The sequence below is a fragment of the Sciurus carolinensis genome, chromosome 11 (assembly GCF_902686445.1).
Source record: "Sciurus carolinensis chromosome 11, mSciCar1.2, whole genome shotgun sequence".
NCBI classification, from domain to species: Eukaryota; Metazoa; Chordata; class Mammalia; order Rodentia; family Sciuridae; genus Sciurus; species Sciurus carolinensis.
Window position 1 is genome coordinate 63,643,661 of NC_062223.1, and position 25,872 is coordinate 63,669,532.

The window sequence follows — 25,872 nt, forward strand, 5'->3', positions numbered from 1 at the left end:
AATGTGGGGCCATGATACTCATCTCTGAGCACAACCCAAATTATGTACCACCTAGACTGACATGGCCCCTGCCCTGGCTCTGATTTTAAAAAGTGGAGGTTCAAAGGAATAGCCAGTTATCCTGAATCAAGTCAAGAGTTGGGTCACTGTGGTTAGTGTCTCTGAGAGACAAAAGTTAGACCAAACCCTGCTTTTTCATTCAAATCCTGAGATGACAAAAGAGAACCCATCCCAACCAGCTAGCCAGCACTGGGTCCAGAGAATGACTGTCTTCGCATCCATTCTTTTTTGCATGAGACGATCCAAGAGCCTTTGGAAGTCCTAACTATCAGTTTACCTTGTATTAATGGGAGGGAAAGAGAGTGTGAGGAATTCATCACATTTCCTATCTAAGAATTGAATCAAAGCAAATGACTTTTAATTTGGAGTCCTGAGTGTCAAGAAAGCTTATTTTGGATTACTCATGGGTTGGAGAAGTAGAGATGGGTTCTGCCTACTGCCAGGATAGTTGAGATGGGTTTTCTTCCTTTTTTAGTTTCTGTACCAGGGATTGAACCCAGTGGTGCCTAACCACTGAGCCACATCCCCAGACTTTTTTTTTTTCTTTTTCTTTTTTTGAGACAGCGTCTTGTTAAGTTGCTTAGGGACTTGCTAAGTTGCTGATGCTGGCTTTGAACTTGAGGTCCTCATGCCTCAGCCTCCCAAGTCTCTGGGATTACATGTGTGTGCCACTACGCCTAGCTTTGAACTAGATTTTCTATCTGGAGTTCAACACCATTGCCCATCTTCCAGAATCCCTTGCCAGTGTTCTGCATTAGATTCCACTAGTCAGAAGCAATTGAGCAAGACTTGAAATGTGGGAAAGAGGTGGAAACCACTGTATCACTCCTTTGGTAGTGACGAGCAGACGTATGGCTTGAACAGAAGCAAAGTATTTCAGAGGGCGGGCCTTCCCTTGTGACTCACGTCTCCTGGGAGTGTAGTAGCTGTGATCAGTGCTTGTTTCCTCTGGCTACTGTGACTTCCTGTCTCTGAACCTAAAAGTAAGCCTGAGAGCCAGTCACAGCTTTTCTCAACTTTTTCCTTCAGTCCTTTGTTTACTAAGCAGCAGATTCCCTTGATTGAATCTTTTCCTGCTTAAAATAACTAGAACAGTACTCCTGTTTTCCTGATCAGTAAAAAATACTTGCTCTTGAAAAGTCTTACTGGCAAAACTGAGGACTTAGAACTTTGCCATGCATCTGCATTACTGAATACTAACTGAACTCATCCAGGCAATTGAACCTTAAATCCTATTTCTGCCCCAATGTCTCAAAATTATCCTTTATTTCTAGGAAGTAGAAAGAGAAAGGGCAGATTTCCCTGCCCAATGATATAGTCCTGTGTTTCTATTGACTTGAAACATCTGAATCCCCAAATTCCTCTTCTGAAATATAAATATGTACTGGGAAACTAATGTTCAATGAATTACTTCAATTTTATAATCTCTCTAGCCCATAACTAATATCCTTCCAGAAAAAGTTCTATTTTATACATAAAGAACATTATAAATGCATCAATGTTCTCAAAACAAAAGAAATAGCCCACCACATTTTAAGCATCTTGGTAAATCCAGTTGTTTTAATGTGTCTTTTTGTTGCCTATTTGTCTTATCTACATACATGTGTAATTTTATGTAGCACAATTTTCTATTTTTATTCTGTTTTGCACTTAACAGTACATTAGTAAATTTTCCATCTTGTTATAGACTTTCTAACTGTCATGCTTAACTACTTGATAATATTTAATTGAGCGAATTGATCAATTTACAAATCTTATCCCCTATGACTGAATATTTAGGTAGGTTCTAATTATTTTGTTAGTCTGATTAATGCTTCAGTGAATATCTTCTTGCTTCAGTTGATTAATCTCCTCAGGATAAATTCCCATGAATGAAATTTCTAGTATAAGAGTCTTAATAAACACTTCTAGAATGGATTTCCATTCTTGTCTCACCTAATCCCTCTGGTTTTGTGCTTGATCAGTTACTTTAATGGGACAGAAGGAAGAGGGGAATAGTAATTGGATCTCCTAAAGTCAGGTTTACTTAGATGGGCAAGACTTGGGTCACCAGATACCTGTTGAGGGAACAAGGTACTGAGAAATCAAGGAGAGGGACCAAGATCAGCAACAGAGACAACCAGTCTCTTAATTAGTCAGGAGGAGTTAACTACAGCAACATGAAACTTCTAACACAATGAGTAAGTGAGGGAGATGTAGAAGGGCTTAGGCAGCCAGGGCAAGATGGCGAGGTCAGGAACGGGCCAGGACAAAGGAGCATGGAGAGGGTCTTCTAAGGAGGTCAACTTCCTGCTTTACACAAGTGGGGGACCCAATCAGACAGACACTTCCATGCTCATGCTCCTAAGCAGGGGATCCAACAGAAAAACTAAAACAGACACATGGACAGAGGGGGTGCCAATCAATAATAGTGAGGACAGGGAGGAGATAAGGAAAGGTAGAAATTCCAGAGACTATAAAAAGAACAGGTCCAAACTCCCCCATTCAATTCTCAGCTCTGTGACGCCTTCTCTTCAGAGAAGTCTGACTCTGTTGCTTTTGTAATAGACCTGCTGATTGCTTTCTAACTCTGTGACCTGTTCTTCAATTCTTTGCTGAATGAAGACAATGAACCAAACATCCCTAGATGGCAACATCAATTTATTCCTCGCGTAGTGGTTTGTGGGGTGATGGACCTCCAGAGTTATCCTGGCTATGTCAGCCTTAGATTTCACCTTATTCTAGGTGATTGGTGTCTTCTCCATGCAAAATGGAAGCGAGTGAACATTAGGGGAGGTTTATATGGGTCAGGCCTGTTCAGTAGGCTATATCGCTTCTGTTTATATTACACTATCCCGATGCCAGTTATAATGGTTAATTTTAATTGTCAACTTGATTGGATTAAGAGATGCTGATGATTAAGAGGTTTCTGGGTGTGTCAATGAGGGCGTGTCTAGGAGTGATTGGAATGTGGGATAGTGAACTGAAGTGGAGACTGTCCCTAACCATGGGCAGCAGCATCCAATAGGATGGTGACTTGGACGGAATAAATGTTGAAGAACAAGGAAGCAGATGCAGATGCAAGCTCGACTCTTCTTGAACAGGTTCTTGAATACTGTTTCAATCATCTGAGGACATTGAACTCTTGCTTCTTCACTCTTCCAAAGTGGACTCTGCCAGTGATTCTCCAGGTAGTTTCCAGAAGCCTTAATTTCAGACTAAGGTAGTACTGTTGATCTTTCTTTTTCTGGGGCTTCTGCATTTTGGACTGTGCAACTGCTGGTTCTTCCAGCTCTCCAGCTGCAGACGGCCATTGTGGACTATCCAGCTTCTGGTCATGTAAGCCAATCTAATAAATCCCCTTTTCATAATCATACTTCCTGTTGATTCTGTTCCTCTACAGAACCCTGACTAATAAACCGGTTATGAGTACTCACTTAAATGCAAGGAAGACTGGGAAACAAAGAATAGCACATGTTCCAAGGAAGAGGAGAACATGGCTGCTGGCATACCCAAGCCTTGTCAACCAGGGTTGACAATTCAGTCAATCAGCCTGAGAACAGGAGGGGTCAGCACGGAGAGGAATGAAGCCTGACTGCCTGCACACGCTTCTCATGCAAAGGAATGCAAATCGAGCGCGACTTTCTGGATTCTGGCAGTTTTAATCCATAACTAAAGTGTCACAATGTTCTCGAGACAACCCCCCACAGACTCCACCCTCCACAATCAACCCAGGAAAAGGGACAACAAATGTCACTTTTTGCTTCGTCTGAATTTCAGAGGAGGCTTGCTTGCTGTGGACCAGCATTGCTTGCCCCTCCCTTTGGACAGCCTGTTTTCTCCAGTTCCCAAGTTTGAGCAGCTGCTCCTGCTCTGGACCTTTAGTCCCTGATCTCAGGTCTTCCTTCCTTAATTTTTACATGTTTATTATGTGGAAGTCATTTTACATGTTTATTATGTGCTAAGAACGTTATGTATGTAATGGGAAGAAAAATCTAGTGCTGCAGTTTAAACTTGTTAGACTAGAAAGGTGGCAGAAACCCATGGGGATGGGGGGACCTGCCCTTTTCTTAGGGACACACTTTAATGGACTCGCTTGGCTATTAAAGTGGAGGCTTTCCTGAGTATAATCAAATAGGTAGAGTTTTAGTAAAAAATATTAATACTAATTGTAAGCACAGAGTGGGGGGAGATAATTATCCTGTACAATAGAGTAAAAATATAATTTTGGAATTGGAGTTGTCTTCTGCTGGATCCTTAAGAAGATATGGGTGAGAGGGAAAAGAAGGTGCATGTTTCTTCCATCCTGGCTATTTATTAAAATTACATGGGGACTTCAATTTTTAAGACTTTAAAAAATAAAATTTGGGGCTAGATGTGACGGAGTGGTAGAGTACAAACTGAACACATGCAAGGCCCTGAGTTTGATCTCAGCATCACAGAAACAAATAAATAAAACTTAAAGATGGAAGTCTAGCATACATAAAGAAAATCTTACAAATCGTGAAGGAATTCCACAAAGTAACATGCCTGAAGAAAGTAAACATTGCCAGTCCAGAAACCCCTTTTGTGTCCCCTCCCAGAAACTATTCTCTTCCTTCAAGGTAATTCTACAAAATCTCGAATTCTACAAGAAATTATTGTTTTCATGTTGTCAATATGCACTGAGATTCGTCACCTACTTATTTATTGTTGCTCCCTATTTCTTCTTGCATTTTTGGGTTTCAATTGGAACTGGTTTTTATTCATCTCAATAGTCTCTTTAAAATTTCTTTCATTGTAGGTCTTCTGGTGATTAATTCTGTCAGATTGTTTTTCTTTTATTTTGGTTAGTTGTTTTCAAAGGATATCTTTGCTGGGTATGGAACTAAGTATGAGAAGTTATTTTCTCTCTATGCCTTAAAGAAATTATCCCATTCATTGTCTCTTTAGCTTCCATGATTTGTTTTTGGTCTGATGTTAATCTTGTTGCTCAAAAGATAATATGTTTTTATGTCTCTGGCAGGCTTAAAATTATTGTTTTTTTCTTTAGTAGGTTTTATATGCCATTTTCTTTGTAGTGCTTGCCCGTAGACTGGTTCTTTCGTTAATTTTTGAAAATTCTTGGCACTTATATCTTCAGATATTGCTTCTGCTTCATTCTCTTCTCACTTCTAAAACTCCAAGTATACATAATCTAAATACTTGTTGGCTGCGATTCATGTTTTACTCTCTTTTTTGTGTTTCCATCCTTCCTTTCTCCTCCTACTTCATTCAGCCTAGATATTTTTCATTGAGTAGTCTCTGTTATGCATTATCTGATAAGCTATTAAATCACTGAAATTTTATATTATCTTTCTGTTACAGAATCTTCATTTGATTATGTTTTTACAGATTCAAGTTCCCTGGTAAAAATCTCTACATTGTCACTTATTTCCTTTAACCTATGAATCATAGTCATTTTCAAACCTGTGTCTAATAACTTATATGACCACATTGTGGGTCTGTTTCTTCTTCTGATTTGAAGTTTTAAAAAATAGTATTTTCTAACATGCCTAGAAAGTTTTGACTCAGTGGTAGATATTATCTATTAAAAACTTTGGAGATAATTTGGGGCACCAGATCATGCTTTCTTCTTCAGAGAAAATTAAAATTTCACTTATGGCTAGCAATTAGAGTAGGGGTAGAGGACTTTTAATCTAGATCCTGGATTTCAGTCTTCATGAGGATTGATTTATTTTTCATTAGCTATAACTTTGGAGCTCAGATAACTTGTTATCTCAGCTGAGAACTTGATGTCTTTCTTCTTGTTGAGTTTGAACTCCAATATTTCTCTCCCCATAATACTAAGATCTCTGAAATTGCCTCTGGGCTTTTCAGACATTTAGCCCTGATTATTTCATGTATTTAACATCCTGACCATTCATCGCTTACACAGAAGCAAATGAGTCAAGTGGAAAATATCAATCTCAGTGTAGAGCACTTAACTTAGATGTTCTAAAGTCCTCGCTGGCTTAGCTCTCTGATGTCTTCAAATACATATTGAAAGAAATAAATAAAGGAAGGAAGGAAGAAAGAAAGAAAAGGAGGGCGAGTGAGTTCATTTGTTCTTAAGTTGTTTAGGTAAATATGATTGGTCTGATTCAAGTTGGTGTCTCCTAATCAGAAACAGAAGTAACATGGAGATTAAGTTAAAAAAAAAATGTTTTGGCCCTATGTCCTATGGTCTGGACTAGTCTAGAGAGGAGAGCAAATATTGGTACTATTTTTTTTAAAAAAAAACCTCCTCAATGATTCTAACTTGCAAATAAGGTTGAAAACCATTGGTCTGGAAAAAAATTATAAACTAGTGACTATGACCAAATATTTTCTCAGACAATGTAATCAATCTGTAGAATGTTTAAAACGTGTCTTTAAACTAATTTCCAATATTTAGAAGCTGCAAGATTTTACATAAAATCTACATGCTTGTTTGTCTTCTGTAACAAGAGGGTCAGGAACTTGGGCTCCACATTTTCGTAACGGGCTGGGACCACAGAGAAGCTCTTCCCTTAGGCAGCCTGTGGCTTGCCATTTGCCACATCCCGGCCAATCTCTTTGTCTTATTCCTCTTTCACTTCACTCAGTTATGTCCCTGGCCCCGTCTTTACCCTGACTTACTTTTCTTTGTAGCATTTGTAGCCAACTGACAGTATATCATAAATGTGTCTGTATCCCTCATGGAATGTTCCATGAAGGCAGGAACTTTGTTTTGATCACTGTTGAACCTAGCTTTTAGAACCTTTCCTGGCACATAGTTAGCTCTGAATAATATTCATTAAATTAAAAATTATGTAAATTTGAGTTTGCAAACCTTGGTGTGGGACAGAAGCTTCAACTCTACAAAGGGAAGCTGACTCACAGTGAGTGTACCTTGAATGGGCATCGGAGAAGATGGGAACCTGTCTCTCCCGGCTACGTGTTTCCAAGTGGGAGGCATGGTCCTAGAGACTTGTGCCTGGCTGTTCTTAGCCTCCCACTCCGACCTCCTCAGGGAAGAGAAGGTGCAGGTTATCTGATTGATGAGTTAGGAAGAAGGAAAGGTCATGTGTAGCCCAGCAACTTTCTAAACCTCTTTTCTATTCTGGGATCAGTTTCCTATAAAACAAGCTCATGTTCTATTTGCTTCTCCATGATATGATTTCATGAACTGTCTTCCACCTCCAGCCTCTAAAGGAGGCCTGTGGTTTCCCAGCGCTGTCAAGGTGGGTGTATCTAATTCATGGATGAAGGGTTTGGAAACCCTCTTAGCTTCCAAACCAAAGGTTTAGCCACCAACCTTTATTAGCATTTTTTAAATGACCTTCAGTTGGTGGCATTCTGGGGAACAAAAGAATGAAGGAGACTCTCTCAAGTTTCCAGGTAGCGACCACTTTCAAAGTGAGGAGTTTGCACTGAGGATAACACTTGGGAACCCGAGGTGCCCCAGAGACTGTGGCTTGGACTGAATGAAGAATGTATTAGACCTTAGCTCCTTCCTCAGTTAGGAAGCCAAGAGTGATCCCTGAAGGGATGCTAGTGACCTGCGAATATCCATAAGTGAAACCTTGTGTAGCGTGGTGAAACATTCCTTGTAACAATCATCTGTCCCTATTCCACAGATGCAGGTATCTTAAAAGTTCATTTGCTCTATGACAGTAGAATAGAAAAATGATAGATAAGAGGGAACAAAATTCCTTCTCCCACACTCATGCCTGCCCCTAGGGATCTGCAGAGAGAAGAAGCCCTTGGAAGAGATGGGGCTGGGGACACAGAGAGGACTAGACTAGAGTCGGGAAGGGAGATGTGGCTTCTTTATTGAAAAACAGCCAAGCCCAAGTCTGTGACCAGTACCATGGAGCTGGGTAGAAGTCAAGCCAGTGCTTCCAGATCCCTTGCCATTGACATGAGTTTATAGCGTACCATGGGATGAAACTGTGGCAGATGTTCTCCATGCAGGCAAGCAAGGATCTTCTTGAATGTCATACCTAGAATGACCAAGAGAGATGCCTGCTTATGTCAGGTGACCTCAAAGATGTCTCTCTGATTGGTCCCATGTGGACGCCCCCAGGATACTTGTAGTCCCTTCAGGATAAAGAATGGGTTACTGGAAAAACTGAAGTGTGATGATATTATAAAAAGAAGAACCCAGCACACTAACCTGGCTGGAACCACACAGTAAGGAACCATATCCCCATTACATAGATGAGGAAATCAGGACTACAGAGCTTATGTGGTTGGTTCAAGGTCACAGAGACAGAAAGTGATAGAGCCAGTATTTGGGCAATAGTCACTTTCAGCACAAACTCTGCGTCCTTTGCCAATCCACTATACCAGCTCACATGTCAGTGCCGGTGGAGAAAGGCCCATGCTCCAAGTTTTTCACATGGTCCAGCCAATCTGTTTAAGCCCATGCTCTTCCTACTCTGTGCTATCTGAGGCTGACCTGTGTGAACCTTTGTCCCTTTGCCCTCTGGCTTCTAGCTGGGTTTGGCCAATGAGAGGCATTGGTAAGACATCAAAAGGCGGGGTGGGGTGTCAGGGTGTTTATTCTTCTAAAATTCTGCCGAGCAATGGATCAGGGTACCCTTCAATGGATGGCCACAGCTGCATGTCAATGACCCTTTCTTGCAGCTATTCTCTTTGGGTTCTGCAATCTCTCCTTGGTTTCTGTAGGTCCAGGGGTAGTAATGGCTTCCTTCTTTTGAAAGTCCCAGGTATATCACCTTCTGGATCCCCTGAACCCTTACAAATATTCTCATCCCTAAATCTTCTTTTTTTAACCTGTTGGATGGAGCATAATATTTGTTCTTTGCTGGTGCCCTGAACAATCCAACCTAGAGCCTCCTTGCTTATTAGGTTTGGCCAGCTTGCAGTGGGCCAGATTTAAAACCAGAGTAAGAGATAAAGGAAGGGCTTAGACACTGGTCCAAGACTTAGAGTTAACCCTACTGGGGATCATAGTGCCCAAAGTCCCAAACCATAGCTCCTCAGTGCTTGTCCTCAGTCCACCTGTTCCCTTTCCTTACCCTCTTGTTCCTACACTATGGCAGTCCATGCCCCAGGCAGAGGGAGCTCCCAGTTGTGGCTTGGAGCTGAAAGTCCCTGCTGTCCAGGCCAGCAGATATAGGAGGAGGGCAGCTGACACAAGGGGTCTCATTGTTTCACCACAGGATGGACTCTGCCCTCCTGAGGTCTGAGGGTGGAATCCTGAGTGGATTTTTCCTAGAAATATATAATTTTTTTTTGTGGTGCTGGGGATTTGAACTCAGAGCCTTGTACTTGTGAGGCAAGCACTCTGCCAGGTGAGCTATATCCCCAGCCCCCTAGAAATATTTTTGCATACACTTTACTTCCATCACAAAGGGTGATGTTTTAGAAACTTGAAGAACAGCATTCAATGATAAATGATTTTTTTACCCATTGTTAAATTTGGATGTAAGGTGTCCCCCAAGAGCTCAAGTGTGAGACAATGCAAGAAAGTTCAGAGGAGAAATGATTGGGTTGTGAGAGTCTTAACCTAATCAGCAAATTAACTGTGTGATCACTGAAGATAGATGGGGTGTAGTTGGAGGAGGTGGGCATTGAGGGGCATGGCTTTGGAGTATATATTTGGATTTGGTGAGTGGTGTCTCTCTCTCTCTGCTTTCTGATCATCATGTGAGCTGCTTCTCTCTGCCACTCTCCTCTGCCAAGATGTTCTGCCTCACCTCAAGCCCTGAGGAATGGAACCAGCTGTCTATGGATTGATACCTGTGAAACTGTGAGCCCTCAAATAAATTTTTCCTCCTCTACAACTGTTCTGATCAGGTCTTATTGTTGCAGTAGCAAAAAAGCTGACTAAAACACTCACCATGACCTAACACTGTTTCTACAGTGAAATGTTTCAAATACACAGCAACCCAGACCACAGACAACAAAATGTCCTCATCCACCGGGTAAAGACACACCCTTGTGATCTGCAGGATGTAATGGGGGATTCTTGTCATCTGTGAATCTCATAAAAGCTACACCTGCCCTTCTTTCTTTCTTCCTTCCAAGGAGACCAGAGCCGTTCTCTGGTAGCCAGGAAGGTTGGAAGTACTGATTTAAATGATCCATGGGTTTCCCAGCAGCGTAGATACATCAGTCAAATGATTAACTTCATTCAGAGCAATGACTCTGGACATTTTTCTGTCAGACCGCTCTGGTTCTTCTCTGACAACCTGGTAGTTTCTGGAAACACACTGCCTACAGGTGAGATTGCTTTGTTCTAATTGTCCAGCTGAAGATTTCAGTATGACTCTGCTGAATTCCTACAACAAAGTCAGTACCCAGTATTCAGATATTAACACTGCGTGGAGCCAAATGATATTTAGAAATGGTGTAACCCTGGCATATCTCATCAGTGCCCTGAGATGCTATTATGACCTCTGTGTCCATTTGACCAGGAAGTATTACATGAAACTGAAAGAATGTTTATAAAGTCCGAACCTGTCCTCGAGTTGTTAGCATTTGAAAGGTTGTAACATCTTCAATATATGTTTTGGCCAATTTTGTATTTGTATGTGTATCTGTGTGGGTTTCTGCAAATGGCCACTGACGAACATATAGATATAACTACTAGTTAAATTTTCAGGATGTAAGCAGGTTGGAGGTTATGTGATCAAAGGAAAGACAGAGCTTTAGCATGAGACAGACCAGGATTACAATCCAGGACCTTAATCAACTCTATATCCTCCTTGGTTACTTAATATCTCTGAGCAGGTTTCCTCAAATGTGAAATAGAAATAATAGCACTTTGCTAGCCTTATGGGATTACAGTAAGTCTGAAGTGTGAGTCAAGCACGTCATACTTGTTAGGCTTGACACATTGTGTCACTCATTGCAGGACACGTGGAGGTGCTCAGTATATATTGACTGCGTTTACTATGAAGAACAGTAGAGGGCAGACTTTACAAAGTTAATTATGAAATACTATCTTTCAAATTGGCTTCGGAGAAGAAAACAGGAATTTCAGAAATGACTTTCTTCAATGCTTTGGCTAAAATATGCCTACATCACTAGTTTTTGTTTCTTCATAGAAACTAGGGCTTCCTGTCAGGAAAAAATTCCAAAAGAAAATATGGGACAATATTTAACTGGCTGCTTTGAGCACCATGCGTATGCCCAGTGCCCAGATCCTAATGGAACATTTCTCTGACCACGTTTATGCCTGTCATCGATTCGATGATAAGTGAAGAAAATGAAAGAAGCCAAATTTTCCTGACATAATTTCAAATTGCATCATTTTAAAAACAGTATAAAGTTTGCAACTAGAAGCATGGTGGAATCCAGAAAAGTCAGCTTGCTCTGACTGGAGCTCAGGTTACATCTAAATTGGTGACTGGAACTGAGGTAGGTGCAAATTCCATTCCATTACCAAAGAATAAGTGGGTATTTCATAAATATTTGTGGAAATTTGAAGAGATTCTGAAATGTAAATGTCCGTTCCAGGTGACCCTGCCACTCGCAGTCTCTTGGGAACGAGCCTCACTGAAGCACTCAGGGCTCCTACTGCTTGGCACCTTCAACAGTTTAAAGACAAAACATTGGTACCTCCAGTTGCTTAACTGGCATCTAATGGTTACTAAAGAAGAATATTTTTCTCTTGTGAACCTTAATATTTTTCTATTTTCTTTTATGGGTAGTTAGATTGTATCTTTGGCTCATTTTTCTATTTGAACCCTGGTAGTGTTTTTTCTTAACTTCTGATAAAGGACTTTTCATAAATCATTGGCATCCTCCTTATGTTTCCATAAGTGATAGCCAGGTATTAGCCAGGCGTGGTGCCACAGCCTATAATCCAATCTACTCAGAAGACTGAAGCAGGAGGATCACAAGTTCAAGACCGGCCTGGGCAATTTATCTAGACCCTATCTCAAAATAAAATAAAAACACTGGGATATAGCCCAGTTCTTGCTTTATCAGGTGTGAAGCTCGGGGTTAAATCCCAAATGGGATGTGGGGAGAGCACAACTGAGTTTCATCAGTTGAGTTTCTTAGCATAGTGCATAGCCTTCAAAAATGTTTATTGAATTATATTCTGTTAAATCATCTTGTATTTAAAAATAGAGCTTTTTAAATGTAAAGGAAATATATATTTATTATATGCAAAGTAAAAAGATCACTTCTCAAAGGCATTTGGTATTTATTTGATTTATTAATTAAGTAAATTATTTAAATAAATAAAAACTGTTCTGTCAGGGTATGTTCTCATTTGTCTGTTTTCTAATGCTTCCTCAGTTAGTTTATTTTTATTTTGCTCAAGGGTAAATAATAGTGTTACAAGGACATAAATCCAAATTGTAGTTATTTGTATTTACAACTGTATTCCAATTCCCAAGTCATATAATTAATCAACTCTCTCTTCCTCCCTGCAACACACATTTGGTCTCTGTCTCTGAGAAGAAAAGGTCCACAGAAGACACTTTGCTGTGCTGAGGGGAGTAGAAAACATTATAAATGGCTGAAGATATAAGGAATAGTTTACTTCATAAAGAAGGTAGCTTGATTTGCTCAGGGATATTAGAGAAATAAATTGTAAGATAAAGAAGATGAGAAAGTTGCACTTCGAGAAGGAAAAAAGTGGATCTTAGTGACAAAAGAAGATCTTAATAAAGTTTTCATGTGTTAGTCAATTTTTGTTTACTATAACAAAATACCTGAGATAATGAACTCACAAAGAGAAAAGATTATTTGGGCTCACAGTTTCAGAAGTTTCAGCACATGATTGGCCCCCTTGCTTTGGCCCTGTGGCAAGGCAACACTAACCGGTGGGAGACCATGGAGGAGTAAAATCATTTCTTTCATAGCCAGGGAGCAAAAGAAAGAGGAGGATGTTGGACACAGTGACGCATGCCTGTAATTCCATACACCAGAGATTTAGACAGCAGGAGAATCACAGGTTTGAGTCCAGGCTCAGCAACTTAGTGAGACCCTATTTCAAAATAAAAAATAAAAATGTCGTTCAGCAGTAGAGTGCCCCTGGGTTCACTGCCCAGCATGACAAAAAAAAAAAAAAAAAAAAAAAAAAAAAAAAAAAAAAAAAAAAAGAAAAAGAAAAAGAAAAAAAAGGAAAGAGAAAGAAAAGGAAGGAAAGAAGGAAAGAAGAAGGAAGGAAGGAAGGGATCAGGTTCCTACAATTCCCTTTAAGGATATGCCTCCAGTGACCTAAGTACCCCCCACTAGGTTCTACCTCCTGAAGTTCTCCCACCTCCCAATGGTGCCACCTTGGGAACCAAGCCTTTACAACATGGGCCTTTGGGAGAAATCAAGATCCAAATATTAGCAATATGGAAACTAGTGCTGCACTTGTGTCTCACCAAACTGTTGATCTGTCAGTGATGAGCAAATGTAAGAACTAAAAGCAAACATTTGGGAACTTTTATAACAATTTGACATTGCTGCAACACCCAACTGCACAATCCATGGACTTGTAGAACAGAGTGTGGGCAAGCACAAGAGTAGTGCCTAGCACCATGGGATAACATGCAATACGTAGGGTCCATCGATTGCACCCCTGAAATTCCAAGAAAGCAGAAAACATGTAAGTTATTAAAATGGTCATTTTATAATCATGTTGCATTTTAATCAAGTCTGTTTTAAGATTTACATTTTAGTTAGGTAAAATTTGGGTTACTTATTACTAACTGTAATTCACAGATGGCATAAGAAGCCTACTAGACTGCTTGATCAAGAAAAGACACAACTTCAGTGAATGTGACAGTGGTGAGCCCACTGACGATAGTGGAAGTCATCTGAAAAACTGATGACCGAAAACATCCATACTCACTTGACCTGGGAATACTATACCTCATAGACCAAGCACACATCTGTTGTCTTCATTGATGGTGAAGTGTTTAAAAATAGAGTTTTCATTTGTAGAAATTATATAATAAAGAAACTCTTCAAAGCTCAAGTGGTCTTACATACAAAGCAAAAAAAAAATTTTTTGAAATAATGCTGAAATAACAAATGTAATGATTAAAAAGCCAAGAAAAGAAAATGTTCAATATTTCACATATTATCATCAGTACTTTATAGGCTTTTGATAAAGTGGCACTTAAGGTTACTAAGTCTAAAAAAAACCTATAAAATTTTTATTTTATTTTATTTATTTTTGGTACCGGGGATACTCAGTGCTTTACCACTGAGCTACATCCTCAGACTTTTTTCTTTTTTATTTTGAGACAAGGTCTTGCTAGGTTGACTAGGGCCTCTCGAAGTTTCTGAGATTGAATGTGAACTTGCAATCCTCCTGCCTCAGCCTCCCGAGTCACTGGGATTACAGGCATGTGCCACTGTCCTCAGCTCCCTAGACAAGTATTGAGACATGACTAGGAGATAGAGCCGATGAGGTTCACTCATAAATGCTGGGTGAATTTGTAGCAAAGAATATGGTGCAAGTGACATTTTAAAATGATATCATTGCTCAACATGTGCAAAAACTAATGATCTGGAAATCCAATTCAGAACACAAAAGTTTGCAAAAAAAAAAAAAAGTTTTCACTGAAGTTTGACAAATACACAGACATTACTAACCTGGTAAATTCTTTTAGTATTGTATGGTGGTAATATGAAGAATGTGATGGTGATATGAAGGAATAGTTTTTTTTTCTTTCATCTTTCAAAAAAAAACAAGTAACCTCGAGCTATGAAAAAATTATGAAGGATCCCATTATAAACCAATATGATTTAGAGCTTAAGTTTTAGTGAGAAGTAGGTTTCTTGCAATGCCATTTTGACACAGTTACTCAGATTAAGGAGATTTGTGCCAGAATGTAAATCAATAGACTGATTCCTTCACCAACAAAATAATTTTGCTGTTGAAAAAGTCAGATGAAGGATTAGGGTTGTGGCTCAGTGGTAGAGCGCTTGCCTGGCATGTGTGAGGCACTGGGTTCGATTCTTAGCACCGCCTATAAAAAAATAAAATACAGGTCTATCAACAACTAAAAAATACATTAAAAAGTCAGATGAACTAAGTATTCTTTCTTAGTTTTGGAGTGAAAATTGTGAATTATGTAGGGACCAATATGTTTCACTAATTATTCTCATTATGTGGAAATATGGAAGGTGATTTAAAGAATCTGTGCTGCATACAGAAGTAAAAGGATTTTTGAGGAGAAAACTCTGTCAGCATATTTGAACTACAGAATGGGCTCTTTATGTTTTCTGCAAGACAAGCTATTTTGGGATGACTTTTAAAAGAGGTGAAGTCGATAACTGGACTAACTTATTTGTCTGAGATTTTGATAATTTAAAATATCATAATACTTCTGGCAAGAAGGGTATGAAGCATATTTTTTCAACAGCAGATAAGATCTAAGGACATAAATAAGTGAAGTTTGGAAGAACCAAGTGTCTACAGATTGTTATGACACATCCCATAATGTAAACAGTGATTATCAACAAAGCCTGGATCTTGTTAGTGCACGTCCATGAAATGTTATCACTGAATACTTAATCAAATTTGAAAGTACATTTAAAATTTTTATTTTCCACTGAGTGAAGACACATGCAAAGGAAATCAATCAATTTAGAATCCTTTCCTTTCTTCTTCTTCTTCTTTTTTAATGAAAAGATAATTTAACTACAGTTCCACTGGATATTTTGTTGGAATGGACAACTTCTGAAGGATTGAAGATGAATGTTGTAAATACAGCATCACTTACTTCATTTGTATAAAAGCTAAAAATGATGATCCTGTGCTTCCTGAATGTCTTTAAATCTTATCTTCCGTCCTGCCAATACACCTAGAAAACTGATGTCTCTATTACGAATGATATTAAAATAAAATATGGGGAGAGTTTAGGTATAAATGATCACTTGTGAATAATGTGTCATCAAGCTAATCTAGATTAAGTTAATATGGAAGAAGCAAACTCATTTTTGAAAAGTTCAAATATTTATACAATTATATCATGTTCATGTTCATTCAAAGCAAATATAGAAGTCTATAAGGGGTAATTGTTATTTTACTCTTGCTTGGTTGTTTAAGAGTTACAATTACTGAACAACAAAAGTTACAAATGTAATATTCATTTTCTTTGTAAATCACACAGACACACTCTCACAATGTCAATCACCATGTGTAATTTCTATGATTTCTTATTCCTCTGTTACGCTAGTTCTGATCACATTGTTGAAATTCAATTTTGTTGGTTGGATTTAATCATAAAATATGACTTGTATTACATGTTTTTAAATTTCTTCGTCTAGTTATTCACTCGTGTGTGTGTGTGTGTGTGTGTGTGTGCATGTACACTTGTCGGGTGAAGTATGGGGGAAGTAATACAGGGACCTGCACATTTTAGACAAGCCCTCTACCACTCAGTTTCCTTCCCAGTTCCTAATTATCCACTTTTTATTGCATTTTAGAAAATCCAGTCCATGACGGATTGAAGATGTAAAAGTCCTGGTCCTTCAGCCCAGATGGTGTGAGAAGTACTTGTAAAACCACTTCTAAGGTCCTTCCCAAGAGTTAAGAAAAGATTTTCAGTGAGAGTCTGGGTTAGTGATCAAGGTGTTTGGAAGGCAGAGTAATGTCTTTCATTTTCATTTGGCCCTTGGCTGGAAGAAGTAGGACCGAGTTTAGTTGTATTACACATTTTCATGTTCTAACTTTGTATCACATTGAGTAGTTTTTCCTCAAAATGCATCTGAGAAGTGGATGGTTAATATATTAACTCACTTCCAAGCAGGAAATAAGAAGTTTCACATAATTCATTGGAAATATTAGAAGCAAAAGGCACAGTTCTGACAGCTCTGATACCAGTAAGGATGGAGTCCAGGACTGGAAAGGAGGCCATTCTGAGCTCTGGGTCTCACCTGAGTTGTAACCAACAAAGACAAACAAACAACAGACCTCTTCCCTGGGTCCTGCTTTTTCTCCAGGCCACCAGCTCAAGACCCTTTTGGCTTAAGAGCCAGATGTCTCAACATTTCTCAAATATAGCATGTGACACTCGCTGCCTTCTTTCAGGCTCCCTTTGGTCTCTACACACCTTGGGCCACACCCTCCCACTGCAAGGTTGCTGGTCGAGTCCTCTATGTGGACAAATGCTGCCCACTCTCTGTGACCTCTGACGTTCCCTGTTCTTCTCTCTTGCCTTCCAAGACCTCCTCCTGGTTCTTCTCCCACTTCTCTGACTGCTTATCTTGAATCTCCTTTGCTCTCTGCCTCCCCCCTCCCTTCTGTCCCCTTGGGGGGGATCTCATGCAAACCCTCAGATCCCAAAGTTCATACCTCATATTTAGATAAGTCACATAACTGTGGATACAAGTTTTCCCAAACTCCAACTTTAGTTTACCCACTCAAATTTGGATATTGACAAATGAACAAAAATCATTTAGTTACTTTATTTCTTGGAAGTGACAGGTTCACTTCATTAGTTTTCAAGAAAATGTCTGCCAAATACCCAACTTTGAATGTCCATAGTTTGTTTGTCTGTCTTTCAACGATGAGTGGTTCTCCTGGAAGAAAGCAGGGAGCTAAGCCACTGAGTCGCACCCTTCACATAGATGAACTTGTCCTCAGTGTGTGGCATTCTGTAGGCCTTTATAGCAATGTCATGGATGAAAAATAGTTTGCTTTCCCTTGCCATCTAGCCGCAACCTTTCCTAACCTCTGGACCTTAAACAATGGGGGCTTTATTCTCTGAATCTCACATCAGAACACTCGATCGAAAGAGGATTTCTGTGTCATTTCGAGGGACAAGAGACAGATGAAGGATATGGTTCAATGGCTTTGTTAGTTTGTGGTTGAACAAGAGATTTTTTGAAATTGGAACCATTTTTAAAATTCCTGATGTGTCCACCAGGAAAACTGGTGAGGGCCACGTGAATCCTAGAAGTTATCAGGGACTGACGTGAATTTGCTGGTTTTCCACTTTCCAACAGGCAAATCTCGAATGTAAGACATACTCTGATCTAATTTAAACTGACATTCCATGATGGGGCTATTTAGAACTGCTTCATCAACACTCTTTACAAACACTGGACACTAAAATACCAAATCAAAGAACAGTCTGGTAAATCAAAGAATTCTCCTGCCCTACTCCACTGTACACACAGCTGATGAGCATTTATATTAGAAGTTCTGGAACAACTGCTTATCTCTTCAATTTTGAAGGTGGGTCTGATATGTTCATGTGATCATAGGTGCCATCTGTTGGGGAGACAGGCTGATAATTAATTTATGATTGTTGGACAGATGAAAAAATGGGGTATTGTTATAGAAGGGAACTGATTATGGTCTTTACGCCTTGTCCATCTGGCTACAGGAAAATATTCGTGCATCCTGACATATGGCCAATGGCTGGAGAGAAGAGAGAATTTCAAGGGGCAAATAATGGTGAGCAGACACTACAGCTTCCCTAGGTGATCAGTCTGAGAGGGTTTGAAATGGGTCTTATTTTAAAAATTTCTCAAATATATTCATGAAGAAAAAGACCTTTTAACTTTAGTTCCAATTCTGTCTTTGAGACATGTTGAGCCTCTAGCCAAGCATACTAATTCATACTAATTCTCCATTCCCTCAAGTAGAAATCTGAACTATTTCTACTCATTTGGCTTATAGCAATAAATGAATATTAACTGATGTTTGATGATAGTTGGGAGACTTATGGAAGAAATCGTTTGAGTTATTATTACAATATCATGTTATTTATTTCGGACAAGGACAATATTTAATGTCAACAGTCATTTACTGAGCTGTTATTATGTGTTGTGCCCTATGGTAAGCATGATACACATATTAGTGCATTGAAATCTTACAGAGTTCATAAGATGTAGACTGTTACCATTCCTATTCCATAGAGGAAGACTTGGAGACAGAACCACGAAGGGGCACCTCCAAAGGAACACAGCTCATGAGGGTGGGAGTGAGACCAACCCAAAGCTTCCACCATTTTGCTTTATTGTGGGTGAAAGAGCAGAGACAATGAGAGCCTCCAGCCCTACTGCCGACCCCATGGTGAACTTACCATGTGGCTTTGTGTAAGTCGAACAAACCGTGATTCTCAGTTTTCCTATTTATGAAACAGGGATGATAGAATCTGGCCTGCTGACCTAACATATATATTAGTTGTCAATGGACCTTTATTTGTTTATTTTTTTATATGCGGTGCTGGAAATGAACCCAGTGCCTCACACGTGGTAGGCAAGTGCTCTACCACTGAGCTACAACCCCAGCTCCTGAGAGCTCCTTGAGAGAAGGAGCTGTAGGTTTAAAACTACAATCTGAGCTCAAGCAGTGCTGGATACAGAGGTTTTCAATGACTGCATGCAATCTGACATTATTACCCTATGTGCTTATATGACCACATGACCTGCATGTTTCTATATCACGTACAACCAGAAGAATGAAAAGTTATACTCCATTTATGTATGATGGGTCAAAGTTCATGCTACTGTCATGTATAATTAATTATAACAAATTTAAAAAAGAAATAATCCAAAGGGATTCCATATGTACTGATTTTCTCCCAGTGGCAACATTTTGCAAGGCTATAGCATAATAGAACAATCAGGATATTAACATTGATAAAGTCAGAATAAAGAACCTTTCCATCACCACCAGGGTCATGTCTGTTGCCACCTGCTCCTGTACCCTCCTATCAACCACTAATATATTCTCTATTTCTGTAATTTTGTCACTTCCAAAATTGCATATAAATGGAATTATGCAATCTGTATAAGTTCTGAGATTGTCTTGTTCCACTCAGTATAAATGCTGGGGATTCACCTAGGCTATTGTGGATATTGATACTTTTGCTGGTTTTAACAGCACATTCTAGATTCTACTACTTTGTCAGATGATTTGCAAATATTTTCTTCTACGTGGGTAGCTTGTCTTTTTCATCTTCTTCTCAGGGTCTTTCACAGAACAAAAGCTCTTAATTTTGTTGTTGTTGTACTAGTATTAAACCCAAGGGTGCTCTACCACTGAACCACACCACCATCCCCCGCTACCTGCTGCCAGCCCTTTTCATTTTTCACTTCTGAAACAGAGTCTCGCTAAGTTGCTGAGACTGGCTTAGAATTTGAGATCCTCCTGACTCAGACTCCTGAGTAACTGGGACAATAGGCATGCAACAACATGCTGTGAAAGTCCTCAATTTTAATGATGTTGAGTTTATCAGCTTTTCCTTTATGGTTCTATGTTTTTGGTGTCAATTCTAAGAACTCTTTGTCTAGTCATAAGTCCTATAGATTTTTTTTCTTATAAGTTGTATAGTTTAACATTTTACATTTAAGTCTGTGATTCACTTTGAGTTATATAGCACTATAATTCTCAAGGATATTGAAATTTTAACATTCTATTGTTTTTCAATGTTTTTGATTTTTCAATTACATATATTTATTTTAAGTATACTTTCTCTCAAAACGGTACATATTTAAACTTGATAAATTTCACAGTGAACACATTTGAATAATCACCACCCATATCAATAGATGCATCACCCCAAAATGTTCCCTCATGCCCTGTCCCAATCATTACTTAACTCAACAAGTCGCCCTGTCCTGACTACAGTCATTCTCATTTAGTTTTGCCTGCTTTGGGGAATTAGACACCTGGAATCCTATAGTATATACTATTATGTTCTCTTCTCTATTTGCCCTCTTTTTCTCAATGTTAGGTTTGTAAGATTCATCTACATTGTTGCATTGAGCAGTAGTTTGTTATTTTCATTGGTGTGTGATATTCCAATAGTATGCCAATTCCATAATTTATTGATCCAATTCAATGTTTGCATATTTAGGTTGCTTACAGTTCCACCTAATACAGGGAATTTTTATGATGGTGTTTGATGATCACAGGCATAGCATACCCTTTGGTGTGTGTCCATATAGGAGCAGACTCACTAACCTATAGGGTATGCATTTGTTCAGACTTAGTAGATGCCAATAGTTTTCCAAAGTGACTTTACTGATTTATAATCCAACCACTGTTAAAACTATCCTTGACCTGGAGATTAAATAATACACTATTATATGATGAATGGATAACAGAAGACATCAGGAGGGAAATAAAAAAATTCTTAGAAGTAAACGAGAACAAAGACACATCATATCAAAATCTCTGGGACACTATGAAAGCAGTACTTAGAGGAAGATTTATTTCATGGGGAGCATTCAACAAAAGAAGTAGAAATCAACAAATAAATGACTTAACACTACAGCTCAAAGCCCTAGAAAAAGAAGAGCAGACCAACACCAAAAGTAGTAGAAGACAGGAAATAGTTAAAATCAGAGCCAAAATCAACAAAATTGAAACAAAAGAAACAATCAGAAAAATTAACAAAATAAATAGTTGTTTCTTTGAAAAAATAAACAAAATTGATAAACCCTTAGCCACACTAACAAAGAGAAAGAGGGAGAAAACTCAAATTACTAAAATTCAGAATGAACTAGGAAATATCACAACAGACACGAGTGAAATACAAAACATAATTAGAAGCTATTTTGAAAATCTATACTCCAACAAAACAGAAAACCTCGAAGACATCAACAAGTTTCTAGAGACATATGAATTACCTAAACTGAACGAGGAGGACATACACGACTTAAATAAATCAATTTCAAGCAATGAAATAGAAGAGGTCATCAAAAGCCTACCAACAAAGAAAAGTCCAGGACCAGATGGGTTCTCAGCCGAGTTCTACAAAACCTTTAAAGAAGACCTCATTCCAATGCTCCTCAAAGTATTCCATGAAATAGAAGAGGAGGGAACCCTCCCAAACTCGTTCTATGAAGCCAATATCACCCTGATACCTAAACCAGACAGAGACACATCGAGGAAAGAAAATTTCAGACCATATCCTTAATGAACATCGACACAAAAAATTCTCAACAAAATTTTAGCAAATCACATACAAAAATATATTAAAAAGATAGTGCACCACGATCAAGTGGGTTTTATCCCAGGGATGCAAGTTTGGTTCAACATCTGGAAATCAATAAATGTCATTCACCATATCAACAGACTTAAGAATCACATGATTATTTCAATAGATGCAGAAAAAGCATTCAATAAAATACAGCACCCCTTCATGCTCAAAACACTAGAAAAAAATTGGGGTAGTGGGAACATTCCTTAACATTATAAAGGCCATCTACGCTAAGCCATGGCCAATATCATTCTAAATGGTGAAAAACTGAAAGCATTCCCTCTAAAAACTGGAACAAGGCAGGGATGCCCTCTTTCACCACTTCAATTCAACATCGTCCTTGAGACTCTAGCCAGAGCAATTAGACAAACCAAAGAAATTAAAGGGATACGAATTGGAAAAGAGGAACTCAAACTATCCCTGTTCACTGATGACATAATTATATATTTAGAGGAACCTGGAAATTCCACCAGAAAACTTTTAGAACTCATAAGTGAATTCAGTAAAGTAGCAGGTTACAAGATCAATTCTCATAAATCCAATGCATTTTTATACATAAGTGATGAATCTTCAGAAAGAGAAATTAGGAAAACTACCCCATTCACAATAGCATCGAAAAAAATAAAATACTTGGGAATCAATCTCACAAAAGAGGTGAAAGACCTCTACAATGAGAACTACGAACATTAAAGAAAGAAATTAAAGAAAACCTTAGAAGATGGAAAGATCTCCCATGTTCTTGGATAGGCAGAATTAATATTGTCAAAATGGCCATACTATCTAAAGTGTTATACAGATTCAATGCAATTCCAATTAAAATCCCAATGATGTACCTTGCAGAAATAGAGCAAGCAATTATGAAATTCATCTGGAAGAATAAAAAATCCAGAATAGCTAAAGCAATCCTCAGTAGAAAGAGCGAAGCAGGGGGTATCACAATACCAGATCTTCAACTCTACTACAAAGCAATAGTAACAAAAACAGCATGGTATTGGTACCAAAATAGGTAGATCAATGGTACAGAATAGAGGACATGGACACAAACCCAAATAAATACAATTTTCTCATACTAGACAAATGGGACAAAAATATGCAATGGAGGAAAGATAGCCTCTTCAACAAATGGTGCTGGGAAAACTGGAAAACCATATGCAACAGAATGAAATTAAACCCCTATCTCTCACCCTACACAAAACTCAACTCAAAATGGATCAAGGACCTTGGAATCAGACCAGAGACCGTGCATCTTATAGAAGAAAAAGTAGGTCCAAACCTTCAACCTGTTGGCTTAGGATCAGACTTCCTTAACAGGACTCCCATAGCACAAGAAATAAAAGCAAGAATCAACAACTGGGATAGATTCAAACTAAAAAGCTTTCTCTCAGCAAAGGAAACTCTCAGTAGTGTGAAGAGAGAGCCTACAGAGTGGGAGAATATCTTTGCCACTCATACTTCAGATAGAGCGCTAATTTCCAGAATCTATAAAGAACTCAAAAAACTCTACACCAAGAATATAAATAATCCAATCAACAAATGGGCTAAGGAAATGAACAGACACTTCATAGAAGAAGATGTACAAGCAATCAACAGATATATGAAAAAATGTTCAACATCTCCAGTAAATAAGAGAAATGCAAATCAAAACTACCCTAAGATTTCATCTCACCCCAATTAGAATGGCGATTATCAAAAACACAAGCAACAATAGCTGTTGGCGAGGATGTGGGGAAAAAGGTACACTCATACATTGCTGGAGGGGGGTTGCAAATTAGTGCAGCCACTCTGGAAAGCAGTATAGAGATTCCTCAGAAAGCTTGGAATGGAACCACCATTTGACCCAGCTATCCTACTCCTTGGCCTATACCCAAAGGACTTAAAATCAGCATACTACAGAGATACAGCCACATCAATGTTCATTGCTGCTCAATTCACCATAGCCAGATTGTGGAACCAACCTAGATGCCCTTCAGTTGATGAATGGATAAAGAAACTGTGGCATATATATACAATGGAATATTACTCCTCAATGAAGAATGATAAATGATGGCATTTGCAGGCAAATGGATGAAATTGGAGAATATCATGCTAAGTGAGATAAGCCAATCTCAAAAAACTAAAGGACGAATGATCTCGCTGATAAGCGGATAAGGACATATAATCGGGGTTGAGAGGGGTTAGCGTTAGGGTTAGGGTTAGGTTTAGGGTTAGGGATAAGGAGGGTGGTAAGAATGGAGGAAGGAAGGACTGTGTAGAGGGAAAAGAGGGGTGGAAGGGGTGGGGGGGAAGGGAAAAAATAATGAATCAAACATCATTGCCCTATGTAAATTTATGATTACACAAATGGTATGCCTTGACTCCATGTACAAATAGAGAAACAACATGTATCCCATTTGTTTACAATAATAAAAAAAAAGAAAAAGAAAAAAAAAGAAAGCTGCTAATAAAAAAAACAAAAAAAACAAAAAAACTATCCTTGAAGACACATCACAGTCTGTTTTAGTATCCATCCTATTGATGTACATCACGAAACTCTCCAAACTTCTACTGGAAAACATTTTGGTTGTTCAGAGTTTTACAATTTTTTTATTTAGCTTTTTTTTTTTTTTTTTTTTTTTAAGAAACTAGTGTTTATTTTCAGTAACTTTATTTCCATTTTGCTTAATAAGTGTCTGGAGAACAGTTCAAGACACTCAGTGGTTGTTCCTACCCACTCAGTGGCCTGAGCAGTGGAAGCTGCAGACCACTCTTCAGTGGCCGGCTGGGCACTCCAGTCTTCAGTAGGGAACTGCCGGATAGGCACAGAGGGCACCTGCACACCTTCAGACCCGCCTGCAACCTCAGGGAGCAGCAGTGATCTCAGGAGCAGGAACAGTCCATTCACCCTGAAATCCCTCCGTGGTCTCAGCTTTTTCAGCGGCAGCCTGCTCTTCCTTTGCAACCTCTTCAGGATCTCTGTAGAAGTCGAGATCAGGAACACTGCCCATACGTGTTCACGGGAAATGGTGCCACGCATGCTCAGAACTTCTCAGGCCAGCATCCACCACATGGGACCCTCAGAATGAGCTCCCTTATTGTTGCATGGAATGGCAGCATCCACACAGAGCAGGGGAGAGTCTGTGTTACACAGAGCAATGGTAGGCAGATTGACACAAGATGCTTCTGTAAGAGGTTGGTGGTCAGCCCCGGGATCAGTAACCACCAGAAGATGTGGCTCCTGGAAGGTTACGTGGATCAGGCTAGTGATCATTCCAGGAGCGAAGCGGCCAGCCTAGGTGTGGCTCTGGTGGCAGCAGCAAACTTCAACACAGCCCGCTGGCCAGTATTCCAAGAGGATATGACACTGACATCGGCAGGGTTTTCCATGGCAACAATGGCACGAGCTGCCAGCAGAAGCCTCTCCCAGGTCCTCTTCAGATTCCTGATGTAGACGCCACCACTTTTCCTTTTGTAGATGTATCGTTCCATCTGGAATCAAGGTTGGTGCCACCTAAGTGGGTTCCTGCTGCAAGGAATTTGAGGACATCCTCCCCCTTCATTTGCAGGACATCAAGGGCTCCGGACATTGTGACAGTTTCCCTTTAAGTTACAACAGGAATCAAGAACAGTGTCTTATGGACCCCTCCCTAGGTTGTGCGGAAAAGCTTTATTTTGCTTTGTAGAAGACTGCTGCAATAAGCATCCTTGCACATTATTAGCAAAATTTATTATTATTACTATGCCACATTATTAGCAAATTATTAAATTAGGAATTACAAGTTAAATTTAAATTCTCACATTAATATTATTGTACATAATTAGCAAAGTGTTGCAAGCTTAACCAGAGGGTAAATTGCTACCAGGGTAATAACTCTTTTGTCAACATGCATGTACATTAAATATTTTGATAGACATAACCAAATTATCCTCCAAAGTAGCTGCAAAC

The 25,872-nt window shown here is 39.1% G+C and overlaps 1 pseudogene; it reads right to left on the reverse strand.

The window, feature by feature from the left end:
* The window catches only part of LOC124959493 (40S ribosomal protein SA-like), a 44,264-nt pseudogene extending 18,751 nt beyond the window's left edge, over nucleotides 1-25,513 (reverse strand).
* Between the last annotated feature and the right edge of the window lie 359 nt (nucleotides 25,514-25,872).